The sequence below is a fragment of the Rhinoderma darwinii genome, unplaced genomic scaffold, assembly GCF_050947455.1.
Source record: "Rhinoderma darwinii isolate aRhiDar2 unplaced genomic scaffold, aRhiDar2.hap1 Scaffold_3387, whole genome shotgun sequence".
Lineage (NCBI taxonomy): Eukaryota > Metazoa > Chordata > Amphibia > Anura > Rhinodermatidae > Rhinoderma > Rhinoderma darwinii.
In genome coordinates, this window is record NW_027463426.1 from 113,878 (window position 1) to 123,660 (window position 9,783).

At 42.3% G+C, this 9,783-nt stretch overlaps 41 pseudogenes; all 41 read left to right on the plus strand.

Moving 5' to 3' along the window:
• Positions 1-8: 8 nt before the first annotated feature.
• LOC142704970 (5S ribosomal RNA) lies at positions 9-127 on the plus strand (annotated as a pseudogene).
• A 67-nt stretch (positions 128-194) lies between these two features.
• LOC142705571 (5S ribosomal RNA) lies at positions 195-313 on the plus strand (annotated as a pseudogene).
• A 253-nt stretch (positions 314-566) lies between these two features.
• LOC142705042 (5S ribosomal RNA) lies at positions 567-685 on the plus strand (annotated as a pseudogene).
• A 67-nt stretch (positions 686-752) lies between these two features.
• On the plus strand, positions 753-871 carry LOC142705219 (5S ribosomal RNA; annotated as a pseudogene).
• Positions 872-938: 67 nt separating this feature from the next.
• Positions 939-1,057, plus strand: LOC142705173 (5S ribosomal RNA; annotated as a pseudogene).
• Positions 1,058-1,124: 67 nt separating this feature from the next.
• On the plus strand, positions 1,125-1,243 carry LOC142705566 (5S ribosomal RNA; annotated as a pseudogene).
• Positions 1,244-1,310: 67 nt separating this feature from the next.
• Positions 1,311-1,429, plus strand: LOC142705220 (5S ribosomal RNA; annotated as a pseudogene).
• Positions 1,430-1,496: 67 nt separating this feature from the next.
• Positions 1,497-1,615, plus strand: LOC142705221 (5S ribosomal RNA; annotated as a pseudogene).
• A 67-nt stretch (positions 1,616-1,682) lies between these two features.
• Positions 1,683-1,801, plus strand: LOC142705160 (5S ribosomal RNA; annotated as a pseudogene).
• Positions 1,802-1,868: 67 nt separating this feature from the next.
• On the plus strand, positions 1,869-1,987 carry LOC142705338 (5S ribosomal RNA; annotated as a pseudogene).
• A 67-nt stretch (positions 1,988-2,054) lies between these two features.
• LOC142705222 (5S ribosomal RNA) lies at positions 2,055-2,173 on the plus strand (annotated as a pseudogene).
• A 67-nt stretch (positions 2,174-2,240) lies between these two features.
• LOC142705224 (5S ribosomal RNA) lies at positions 2,241-2,359 on the plus strand (annotated as a pseudogene).
• Positions 2,360-2,612: 253 nt separating this feature from the next.
• Positions 2,613-2,731, plus strand: LOC142704971 (5S ribosomal RNA; annotated as a pseudogene).
• Positions 2,732-2,798: 67 nt separating this feature from the next.
• On the plus strand, positions 2,799-2,917 carry LOC142705572 (5S ribosomal RNA; annotated as a pseudogene).
• A 253-nt stretch (positions 2,918-3,170) lies between these two features.
• On the plus strand, positions 3,171-3,289 carry LOC142705358 (5S ribosomal RNA; annotated as a pseudogene).
• A 67-nt stretch (positions 3,290-3,356) lies between these two features.
• Positions 3,357-3,475, plus strand: LOC142705225 (5S ribosomal RNA; annotated as a pseudogene).
• Positions 3,476-3,914: 439 nt separating this feature from the next.
• Positions 3,915-4,033, plus strand: LOC142705339 (5S ribosomal RNA; annotated as a pseudogene).
• A 67-nt stretch (positions 4,034-4,100) lies between these two features.
• LOC142705539 (5S ribosomal RNA) lies at positions 4,101-4,219 on the plus strand (annotated as a pseudogene).
• A 67-nt stretch (positions 4,220-4,286) lies between these two features.
• Positions 4,287-4,405, plus strand: LOC142705104 (5S ribosomal RNA; annotated as a pseudogene).
• A 253-nt stretch (positions 4,406-4,658) lies between these two features.
• LOC142705686 (5S ribosomal RNA) lies at positions 4,659-4,777 on the plus strand (annotated as a pseudogene).
• A 67-nt stretch (positions 4,778-4,844) lies between these two features.
• Positions 4,845-4,963, plus strand: LOC142705484 (5S ribosomal RNA; annotated as a pseudogene).
• A 67-nt stretch (positions 4,964-5,030) lies between these two features.
• LOC142705226 (5S ribosomal RNA) lies at positions 5,031-5,149 on the plus strand (annotated as a pseudogene).
• Positions 5,150-5,402: 253 nt separating this feature from the next.
• Positions 5,403-5,521, plus strand: LOC142704972 (5S ribosomal RNA; annotated as a pseudogene).
• Positions 5,522-5,588: 67 nt separating this feature from the next.
• LOC142705573 (5S ribosomal RNA) lies at positions 5,589-5,707 on the plus strand (annotated as a pseudogene).
• A 253-nt stretch (positions 5,708-5,960) lies between these two features.
• Positions 5,961-6,079, plus strand: LOC142705575 (5S ribosomal RNA; annotated as a pseudogene).
• Positions 6,080-6,332: 253 nt separating this feature from the next.
• LOC142705227 (5S ribosomal RNA) lies at positions 6,333-6,451 on the plus strand (annotated as a pseudogene).
• A 67-nt stretch (positions 6,452-6,518) lies between these two features.
• Positions 6,519-6,637, plus strand: LOC142705162 (5S ribosomal RNA; annotated as a pseudogene).
• A 67-nt stretch (positions 6,638-6,704) lies between these two features.
• LOC142705481 (5S ribosomal RNA) lies at positions 6,705-6,823 on the plus strand (annotated as a pseudogene).
• Positions 6,824-6,890: 67 nt separating this feature from the next.
• Positions 6,891-7,009, plus strand: LOC142705111 (5S ribosomal RNA; annotated as a pseudogene).
• Positions 7,010-7,079: 70 nt separating this feature from the next.
• Positions 7,080-7,198, plus strand: LOC142705228 (5S ribosomal RNA; annotated as a pseudogene).
• A 67-nt stretch (positions 7,199-7,265) lies between these two features.
• On the plus strand, positions 7,266-7,384 carry LOC142705420 (5S ribosomal RNA; annotated as a pseudogene).
• Positions 7,385-7,451: 67 nt separating this feature from the next.
• On the plus strand, positions 7,452-7,570 carry LOC142705390 (5S ribosomal RNA; annotated as a pseudogene).
• A 67-nt stretch (positions 7,571-7,637) lies between these two features.
• LOC142705109 (5S ribosomal RNA) lies at positions 7,638-7,756 on the plus strand (annotated as a pseudogene).
• A 67-nt stretch (positions 7,757-7,823) lies between these two features.
• On the plus strand, positions 7,824-7,942 carry LOC142705366 (5S ribosomal RNA; annotated as a pseudogene).
• Positions 7,943-8,009: 67 nt separating this feature from the next.
• Positions 8,010-8,128, plus strand: LOC142705384 (5S ribosomal RNA; annotated as a pseudogene).
• A 67-nt stretch (positions 8,129-8,195) lies between these two features.
• LOC142705451 (5S ribosomal RNA) lies at positions 8,196-8,314 on the plus strand (annotated as a pseudogene).
• A 253-nt stretch (positions 8,315-8,567) lies between these two features.
• LOC142705018 (5S ribosomal RNA) lies at positions 8,568-8,686 on the plus strand (annotated as a pseudogene).
• A 67-nt stretch (positions 8,687-8,753) lies between these two features.
• LOC142705053 (5S ribosomal RNA) lies at positions 8,754-8,872 on the plus strand (annotated as a pseudogene).
• Positions 8,873-8,939: 67 nt separating this feature from the next.
• Positions 8,940-9,058, plus strand: LOC142705718 (5S ribosomal RNA; annotated as a pseudogene).
• A 67-nt stretch (positions 9,059-9,125) lies between these two features.
• Positions 9,126-9,244, plus strand: LOC142705405 (5S ribosomal RNA; annotated as a pseudogene).
• A 253-nt stretch (positions 9,245-9,497) lies between these two features.
• LOC142704877 (5S ribosomal RNA) lies at positions 9,498-9,616 on the plus strand (annotated as a pseudogene).
• The last annotated feature ends 167 nt before the right edge of the window (positions 9,617-9,783 follow it).

Below are 9,783 nucleotides of genomic sequence, written 5' to 3' on the forward strand. Positions count from 1 at the left end.
CTTTTAATGTCAATGGCCATTCTAAACTGAATGTCCCTGCTCTCGTCAGATCGCTGAAGTTACACAGCTTAAGGCCTCGCTAGTACTAGTGTGGGAGACTGTCTGGGAATCCGTGGTGCGGTTGACTTTAAATTATGTCGTTTAGATTTTGTTTCACAATCGATTAAAAAGGACTATGGACTAAAGCATTTAATGTCAATGGCCATTCTAAGCTGAATGTGCCTGCTCTCGTCAGACCGCAGAAGTTACACAGCTTAAGGCCTCGCTAGTACCAGTGTGGGAGACTGTCTGGGAATCCGTGGTGCGGTTGCCTTTTTATTATGTCGTTTAGATTTTGTTTCACAATAGATTAAATAGGACTATGGATTAAAGCATTTGACGTCAATGGCAATTCTAAGCCGAATGTCCCTGCTCTCGTCAGAATGCAGAAGTTACACAGCTTAAGTCCTCGCTAGTACTAGTGTGGGAGACTGTCTGGGAATCCGTGGTGCGGTTGACTTTTTATTATGTCGTTTAGATTTTGTTTCACAATCGATTAAAAAGGACTATGGATTAAAGCATTTAATGTCAATGGCCATTCTAAGCTGAATGTGCCTGCTCTCGTCAGATCGCAGACGTTACACAGCTTAAGGCCTCGCTAGTATCAGTGTGGGAGACTGTCTGGGAATCTGTGGTGCGGTTGACTTTTTATTATGTCGTTTAGATTTTGTTCCACAATCGATTAAAAAGTACTATGGATTAAAGCATTTAATGTCAATGGCCATTCTAAGCTGAATGTGCCTGCTCTCGTCAGATCGCAGAAGTTACACAGCTTAAGGCCTCGCTAGTACCAGTGTGGGAGACTGTCTGGGAATCCGTGGTGCGGTTGACTTTTTATTATGTCGTTTAGATTTTGTTTCACAATAGATTAAATAGGACTATGGATTAAAGCACTTAACGTCAATGGCCATTCTAAGCTGAATGTGCCTGCTCTGGTCAGAACGCTGAAGTTACACAGCTTAAGGCCTCGCTAGTACCAGTGTGGGAGACTGTCTGGGAATCCGTGGTGCAGTTGAATTTTTATTATGTCGTTTCGATTTTGTTTCACAATCGATTAAAAAGGACTATGGATTAAAGCCTTTGATGTCAATGGCCATTCTAAGCTGAATGTCCCTGCTCTCGTCAGATCGCAGAAGTTACACAGCTTAAGGCCTCGCTAGTACCAGTGTGGGAGACTGTCTGGGAATCCGTGGTGCGGTTGCCTTTTTATTATGTTGTTTAGATTTTGTTTCACAATAGATTAAATAGGACTATGGATTAAGGCTTTTAATGTCAATGGCCATTCTAAGCTGAATGTGCCTGCTCTCGTCAGATCGCAGAAGTTACACAGCTTAAGGCCTCGCTAGTACCAGTGTGGGAGACTGTCTGGGAATCCGTGGTGCGGTTGACTTTTTATTATGTCGTTTAGATTTTGTTTCACAATTGATTAAAAAGGACTATGGATTAAAGCATTTAATGTCAATGGCCATTCTAAGCTGAATGTGCCTGCTCTCGTCAGATCGCAGAAGTTACACAGCTTAAGGCCTCGCTAGTACCAGTGTGGGAGACTGTCTGGGAATCCGTGGTGCGGTTGACTTTTTATTATGTCGTTTAGATTTTGTTTCACAATAGATTAAATAGGACTATGGATTAAAGCACTTAACGTCAATGGCCATTCTAAGCTGAATGTGCCTGCTCTGGTCAGAACGCTGAAGTTACACAGCTTAAGGCCTCGCTAGTACCAGTGTGGGAGACTGTCTGGGAATCCGTGGTGCGGTTGAATTTTTATTATGTCGTTTCGATTTTGTTTCACAATCGATTAAAAAGGACTATGGATTAAAGCCTTTGATGTCAATGGCCATTCTAAGCTGAATGTCCCTGCTCTCGTCAGATCGCAGAAGTTACACAGCTTAAGGCCTCGCTAGTACCAGTGTGGGAGACTGTCTGGGAATCCGTGGTGCGGTTGACTTTTTATTATGTTGTTTAGATTTTGTTTCACAATAGATTAAATAGGACTATGGATTAAGGCTTTTAATGTCAATGGCCATTCTAAGCTGAATGTGCCTGCTCTCGTCAGATCGCAGAAGTTACACAGCTTAAGGCCTCGCTAGTACCAGTGTGGGAGACTGTCTGGGAATCCGTGGTGCGGTTGACTTTTTATTATGTCGTTTAGATTTTGTTTCACAATTGATTAAAAAGGACTATGGATTAAAGCATTTAATGTCAATGGCCATTCTAAGCTGAATGTGCCTGCTCTCGTCAGATCGCAGAAGTTACACAGCTTAAGGCCTCGCTAGTACCAGTGTGGGAGACTGTCTGGGAATCCGTGGTGCGGTTGACTTTTTATTATGTCGTTTAGATTTTGTTTCACAATAGATTAAATAGGACTATGGATTAAAGCATTTAACGTCAATGGCCATTCTAAGCTGAATGTGCCTCCTCTCGTCAGAATGCAGAAGTTACACAGCTTAATGCCTCGCTAGTACCAGTGTGGGAGACTGTCTGGGAATCCGTGGTGCGGTTGAATTTTTATTATGTCGTTTAGATTTTGTTTCACAATCGATTAAAAAGGACTATGGATTAAAGCTTTTAATGTCAATGGCCATTCTAAACTGAATGTCCCTGCTCTCGTCAGATCGCTGAAGTTACACAGCTTAAGGCCTCGCTAGTACTAGTGTGGGAGACTGTCTGGGAATCCGTGGTGCGGTTGACTTTTTATTATGTCGTTTAGATTTTGTTTCACAATCGATTAAAAAGGACTATGGACTAAAGCATTTAATGTCAATGGCCATTCTAAGCTGAATGTGCCTGCTCTCGTCAGACCGCAGAAGTTACACAGCTTAAGGCCTCGCTAGTACCAGTGTGGGAGACTGTCTGGGAATCCGTGGTGCGGTTGCCTTTTTATTATGTCGTTTAGATTTTGTTTCACAATAGATTAAATAGGACTATGGATTAAAGCATTTGACGTCAATGGCAATTCTAAGCCGAATGTCCCTGCTCTCGTCAGAATGCAGAAGTTACACAGCTTAAGTCCTCGCTAGTACTAGTGTGGGAGACTGTCTGGGAATCCGTGGTGCGGTTGACTTTTTATTATGTCGTTTAGATTTTGTTTCACAATCGATTAAAAAGGACTATGGACTAAAGCATTTAATGTCAATGGCCATTCTAAGCTGAATGTGCCTGCTCTCGTCAGACCGCAGAAGTTACACAGCTTAAGGCCTCGCTAGTACCAGTGTGGGAGACTGTCTGGGAATCCGTGGTGCGGTTGACTTTTTATTATGTCGTTTAGATTTTGTTTCACAATTGATTAAAAAGGACTATGGATTAAAGCATTTAATGTCAATGGCCATTCTAAGCTGAATGTGCCTGCTCTCGTCAGATCGCAGAAGTTACACAGCTTAAGGCCTCGCTAGTACCAGTGTGGGAGACTGTCTGGGAATCCGTGGTGCGGTTGACTTTTTATTATGTCGTTTAGATTTTGTTTCACAATAGATTAAATAGGACTATGGATTAAAGCATTTAACGTCAATGGCCATTCTAAGCTGAATGTGCCTCCTCTCGTCAGAATGCAGAAGTTACACAGCTTAATGCCTCGCTAGTACCAGTGTGGGAGACTGTCTGGGAATCCGTGGTGCAGTTGACTTTTTATTATGTTGTTTAGATTTTGTTTCACAATAGATTAAATAGGACTATGGATTAAGGCTTTTAATGTCAATGGCCATTCTAAGCTGAATGTGCCTGCTCTCGTCAGATCGCAGAAGTTACACAGCTTAACGCCTCGCTAGTACCAGTGTGGGAGACTGTCTTGGAATCCGTGGTGCGGTTGAATTTTTATTATGTCGTTTAGATTTTGTTTCACAATCGATTAAAAAGGACTATGGATTAAAGCTTTAAATGTCAATGGCCATTCTAAGCTGAATGTCCCTGCTCTCGTCAGATCGCAGAAGTTACACAGCTTAAGGCCTCGCTAGTACCAGTGTGGGAGACTGTCTGGGAATCCGTGGTGCGGTTGACTTTTTATTATGTCGTTTAGATTTTGTTTCACAATCGATTAAAAAGGACTATGGATTAAAGCATTTAATGTCAATGGCCATTCTAAGCTGAATGTGCCTGCTCTCGTCAGATCGCAGAAGTTACACAGCTTAAGGCCTCGCTAGTACCAGTGTGGGAGACTGTCTGGGAATCCGTGGTGCGGTTGAATTTTTATTATGTTGTTTAGATTTTGTTTCACAATCGATTAAAAAGGACTATGGATTAAAGCATTTAATGTTAATGGCCATTCTAAGCTGAATGTGCCTGCTCTCGTTAGATCGCAGAAGTTACACAGCTTAACGCCTCGCTAGTACCAGTGTGGGAGACTGTCTGGGAATCCGTGGTGCGGTTGACTTTTTATTATGTCGTTTAGATTTTGTTTCACAATAGATTAAATAGGACTATGGATTAAAGCATTTAACGTCAATGGCCATTCCTAGCTGAATGTGCCTGCTCTCATCAGATCGCAGAAGTTACACAGCTTAAGGAATCGCTAGTACCAGTGTGGGAGACTGTCTGGGAATCCGTGGTGCGGTTGCCTTTTTATTATGTCGTTTAGATTTTGTTTCACAATCGATTAAAAAGGACTATGGATTAAAGCATTTAATGTCAATGGCCATTCTAAGCTGAATGTCCCTGCTCTCGTCAGATCGCAGAAGTTACACAGCTTAAGGCCTAGCTAGTACCAGTGTGGGAGACTGTCTGGGAATCCGTGGTGCGGTTGACTTTTTATTATGTCGTTTAGATTTTGTTTCACAATCGATTAAAAAGGACTATGGATTAAAGCATTTAATGTCAATGGCCGTTCTAAGCTGAATGTGCCTGCTCTCGTCAGATCGCAGAAGTTACACAGCTTAAGGCCTCGCTAGTACCAGTGTGGGAGACTGTCTGGGAATCCGTGGTGCGGTTGACTTTTTATTATGTCGTTTAGATTTTGTTTCACAATTGATTAAAAAGGACTATGGATTAAAGCATTTAATGTCAATGGCCATTCTAAGCTGAATGTGCCTGCTCTCGTCAGATCGCAGAAGTTACACAGCTTAAGGCCTCGCTAGTACCAGTGTGGGAGACTGTCTGGGAATCCGTGGTGCGGTTGACTTTTTATTATGTCGTTTAGATTTTGTTTCACAATAGATTAAATAGGACTATGGATTAAAGCATTTAACGTCAATGGCCATTCTAAGCTGAATGTGCCTCCTCTCGTCAGAATGCAGAAGTTACACAGCTTAATGCCTCGCTAGTACCAGTGTGGGAGACTGTCTGGGAATCCGTGGTGCGCTTGAATTTTTATTATGTCGTTTAGATTTTGTTTCACAATCGATTAAAAAGGACTATGGATTAAAGCTTTTAATGTCAATGGCCATTCTAAACTGAATGTCCCTGCTCTCGTCAGATCGCTGAAGTTACACAGCTTAAGGCCTCGCTAGTACTAGTGTGGGAGACTGTCTGGGAATCCGTGGTGCGGTTGACTTTTTATTATGTCGTTTAGATTTTGTTTCACAATCGATTAAAAAGGACTATGGACTAAAGCATTTAATGTCAATGGCCATTCTAAGCTGAATGTGCCTGCTCTCGTCAGACCGCAGAAGTTACACAGCTTAAGGCCTCGCTAGTACCAGTGTGGGAGACTGTCTGGGAATCCGTGGTGCGGTTGCCTTTTTATTATGTCGTTTAGATTTTGTTTCACAATAGATTAAATAGGACTATGGATTAAAGCATTTGACGTCAATGGCAATTCTAAGCCGAATGTCCCTGCTCTCGTCAGAATGCAGAAGTTACACAGCTTAAGTCCTCGCTAGTACTAGTGTGGGAGACTGTCTGGGAATCCGTGGTGCGGTTGACTTTTTATTATGTCGTTTAGATTTTGTTTCACAATCGATTAAAAAGGACTATGGACTAAAGCATTTAATGTCAATGGCCATTCTAAGCTGAATGTGCCTGCTCTCGTCAGACCGCAGAAGTTACACAGCTTAAGGCCTCGCTAGTACCAGTGTGGGAGACTGTCTGGGAATCCGTGGTGCGGTTGCCTTTTTATTATGTCGTTTAGATTTTGTTTCACAATAGATTAAATAGGACTATGGATTAAAGCATTTGACGTCAATGGCAATTCTAAGCCGAATGTCCCTGCTCTCGTCAGAATGCAGAAGTTACACAGCTTAAGTCCTCGCTAGTACTAGTGTGGGAGACTGTCTGGGAATCCGTGGTGCGGTTGACTTTTTATTATGTCGTTTAGATTTTGTTTCACAATCGATTAAAAAGGACTATGGATTAAAGCATTTAATGTCAATGGCCATTCTAAGCTGAATGTGCCTGCTCTCGTCAGATCGCAGAAGTTACACAGCTTAAGGCCTCGCTAGTACCAGTGTGGGAGACTGTCTGGGAATCCGTGGTGCGGTTGACTTTTTATTATGTCGTTTAGATTTTGTTTCACAATAGATTAAATAGGACTATGGATTAAAGCACTTAACGTCAATGGCCATTCTAAGCTGAATGTGCCTGCTCTGGTCAGAACGCTGAAGTTACACAGCTTAAGGCCTCGCTAGTACCAGTGTGGGAGACTGTCTGGGAATCCGTGGTGCGGTTGAATTTTTATTATGTCGTTTCGATTTTGTTTCACAATCGATTAAAAAGGACTATGGATTAAAGCCTTTGATGTCAATGGCCATTCTAAGCTGAATGTCCCTGCTCTCGTCAGAGCGCAGAAGTTACACAGCTTAAGGCCTCGCTAGTACCAGTGTGGGAGACTGTCTGGGAATCCGTGGTGCGGTTGACTTTTTATTATGTTGTTTAGATTTTGTTTCACAATAGATTAAATAGGACTATGGATTAAGGCTTTTAATGTCAATGGCCATTCTAAGCTGAATGTGCATGCTCTCGTCAGATCGCAGAAGTTGCACAGCTTAAGGCCTCGCTAGTACCAGTGTGGGAGACTGTCTGGGAATCCGTGGTGCGGTTGACTTTTTATTATGTCGTTTAGATTTTGTTTCACAATCGATTAAAAAGGACTATGGATTAAAGCATTTTTTGAAGTCAATGGCCATTCTAAGCTGAATGTGCCTGCTCTCGTCAGATCGCAGAAGTTACACAGCTTAAGGCCTCGCTAGTACCAGTGTGGGAGACTGTCTGGGAATCCGTGGTGCGGTTGACTTTTTATTATGTTGTTTAGATTTTGTTTCACAATCGATTAAAAAGGACTATGGATTAAAGCATTTAATGTCAATGGCCATTCTAAGCTGAATCTGCCTGCTCTCGTCAGATCGCAGAAATTACACAGCTTAAGGCCTCGCTAGTACCAGTGTGGGGGACTGTCTGGGAATCCGTGGTGCGGTTGACTTTTTATTATGTCGTTTAGATTTTGTTTCACAATAGATTAAATAGGACTATGGATTAAAGCATTTAATGTCAATGGCCATTCTAAGCTGAATGTGCCTGCTCTCGTCAGATCGCAGAAGTTACACAGCTTAAGGCCTCGCCAGTACCAGTGTGGGAGACTGTCTGGGAATCCGTGGTGCGGTTGACTTTTTATTATGTCGTTTAGATTTTGTTTCACAATCGATTAAAAAGGACTATGGATTAAAGCATTTAACGTCAATGGCCATTCTAAGCTGAATGTGCCTGCTCTCGTCAGAACGCAGAAGTTACATAGCTTAAGTCCTCGCTAGTACCAGTGTGGGAGACTGTCTGCGAATCCGTGGTGCGGTTGACTTTTTATTATGTTGTTTAGATTTTGTTTCACAATCGATTAAAAAGGACTATGGATTAAAGCATTTAATGTCAATGGCCATTCTAAGCTGAATGTCCCTGCTCTCGTCAGATCGCAGAAGTTACACAGCTTAAGGCCTCGCTAGTACCAGTGTGGGAGACTGTCTGGGAATCCGTGGTGCAGTTGACTTTTTATTATGTTGTTTAGATTTTGTTTCACAATAGATTAAATAGGACTATGGATTAAGGCCTTTAACGTAAATGGCCATTCTAAGCTGAATGTGCCTGCTCTCGTCAGAACGCAGAAATTACACAGCTTAAGGCCTCGCTAGTACCAGTGTGGGAGACTGTCTGGGAATCCGTGGTGCGGTTGACTTTTTATTATGTCGTTTAGATTTTGTTTCACAATCGATTAAAAAGGACTATGGATTAAAGCATTTAATGTCAATGGCCATTCTAAGCTGAATGTGCCTGCTCTCGTCAGATCGCAGAAGTTACACAGCTTAAGGCCTCGCTAGTACTAGTGTGGGAGACTGTCTGGGAATCCGTGGTGCGGTTGACTTTTTATTATGTCGTTTAGATTTTGTTTCACAATCGATTAAATAGGACTATGGATTAAAGCATTTAAAGTCAATGGCCATTCTAAGCTGAATGTGCCTGCTCTCGTCAGATCGCAGAAGTTACCCAGCTTAAGGCCTCGCTAGTACCAGTGTGGGAGACTGTCTCGGAATCCGTTGTGCGGTTGAATTTTTATTATGTCGTTTAGATTTTGTTTCACAATCGATTAAAAAGGACTATGGATTAAAGCATTTAATGTCAATGGCCATTCTAAGCTGAATGTCCCTGCTCTCGTCAGATCGCGAAAGTTACACAGCTTAAGGCGTCGCTAGTACCAGTGTGGGAGACTGTCTGGGAATCCGTGGTGCTGTTGACTTTTTATTATGTCGTTTAGATTTTGTTTCACAATCGATTAAAAAGGACTATGGATTAAAGCATTTAATGTCAATGGCCATTCTAAGCTGAATGTGCCTGCTCTCGTCAGATCGCAGAAGTTACACAGCTTAAGGCCTTGCTAGTACCAGTGTGGGAGACTGTCTAGGAATCCGTGGTGCGGTTGAATTTTTATTATGTCGTTTAGATTTTGTTTCACAATCGATTAAATAGGACTATGGATTAAAGCATTTAACGTCAATGGCCATTCTAAGCTGAATGTGCCTGCTCTCGTCAGAACGCAGAAGTTACATAGCTTAAGTCCTCGCTAGTACCAGTGTGGGAGACTGTCTGGGAATCCGTGGTGCGGTTGACTTTTTATTATGTTGTTTAGATTTTGTTTCACAATAGATTAAATAGGACTATGGATTAAGGCTTTTCATGTCAATGGCCATTCTAAGCTGAATGTGCCTGCTCTCGTCCGAACGCAGAAGTTACACAGCTTAAGGCCTCGCTAGTACCAGTGTGGGAGACTGTCTGGGAATCCGTGGTGCGGTTGAGTTTTTATTATGTCGTTTAGATTTTGTTTCACAATCGATTAAAAAGGACTATGGATTAAAGCATTTAAAGTCAATGCTCATTCTAAGCTGAATGTGCCTGCTCTCGTTAGATCGCAGAAGTTACACAGCTTAACGCCTCGCTAGTACCAGTGTGGGAGACTGTCTGGGAATCCGTGGTGCGGTTGACTTTTTATTATGTCGTTTAGATTTTGTTTCACAATAGATTAAATAGGACTATGGATTAAAGCATTTAACGTCAATGGCCATTCTAAGCTGAATGTGCCTGCTCTCGTCCGAACGCTGAAGTTACACAGCTTAAGGCCTCGCTAGTACCAGTGTGGGAGACTGTCTGGGAATCCGTGGTGCGGTTGAGTTTTTATTATGTCGTTTAGATTTTGTTTCACAATCGATTAAAAAGGACTATGGATTAAAGCCTTTAATGTCAATGGCCATTCTAAGCTGAATGTGCCTGCTCTCGTCAGATCGCAGAAGTTACACAGTTTAAGGCCTCGCTAGTACTAGTGTGGGAGACTGTCTCGGA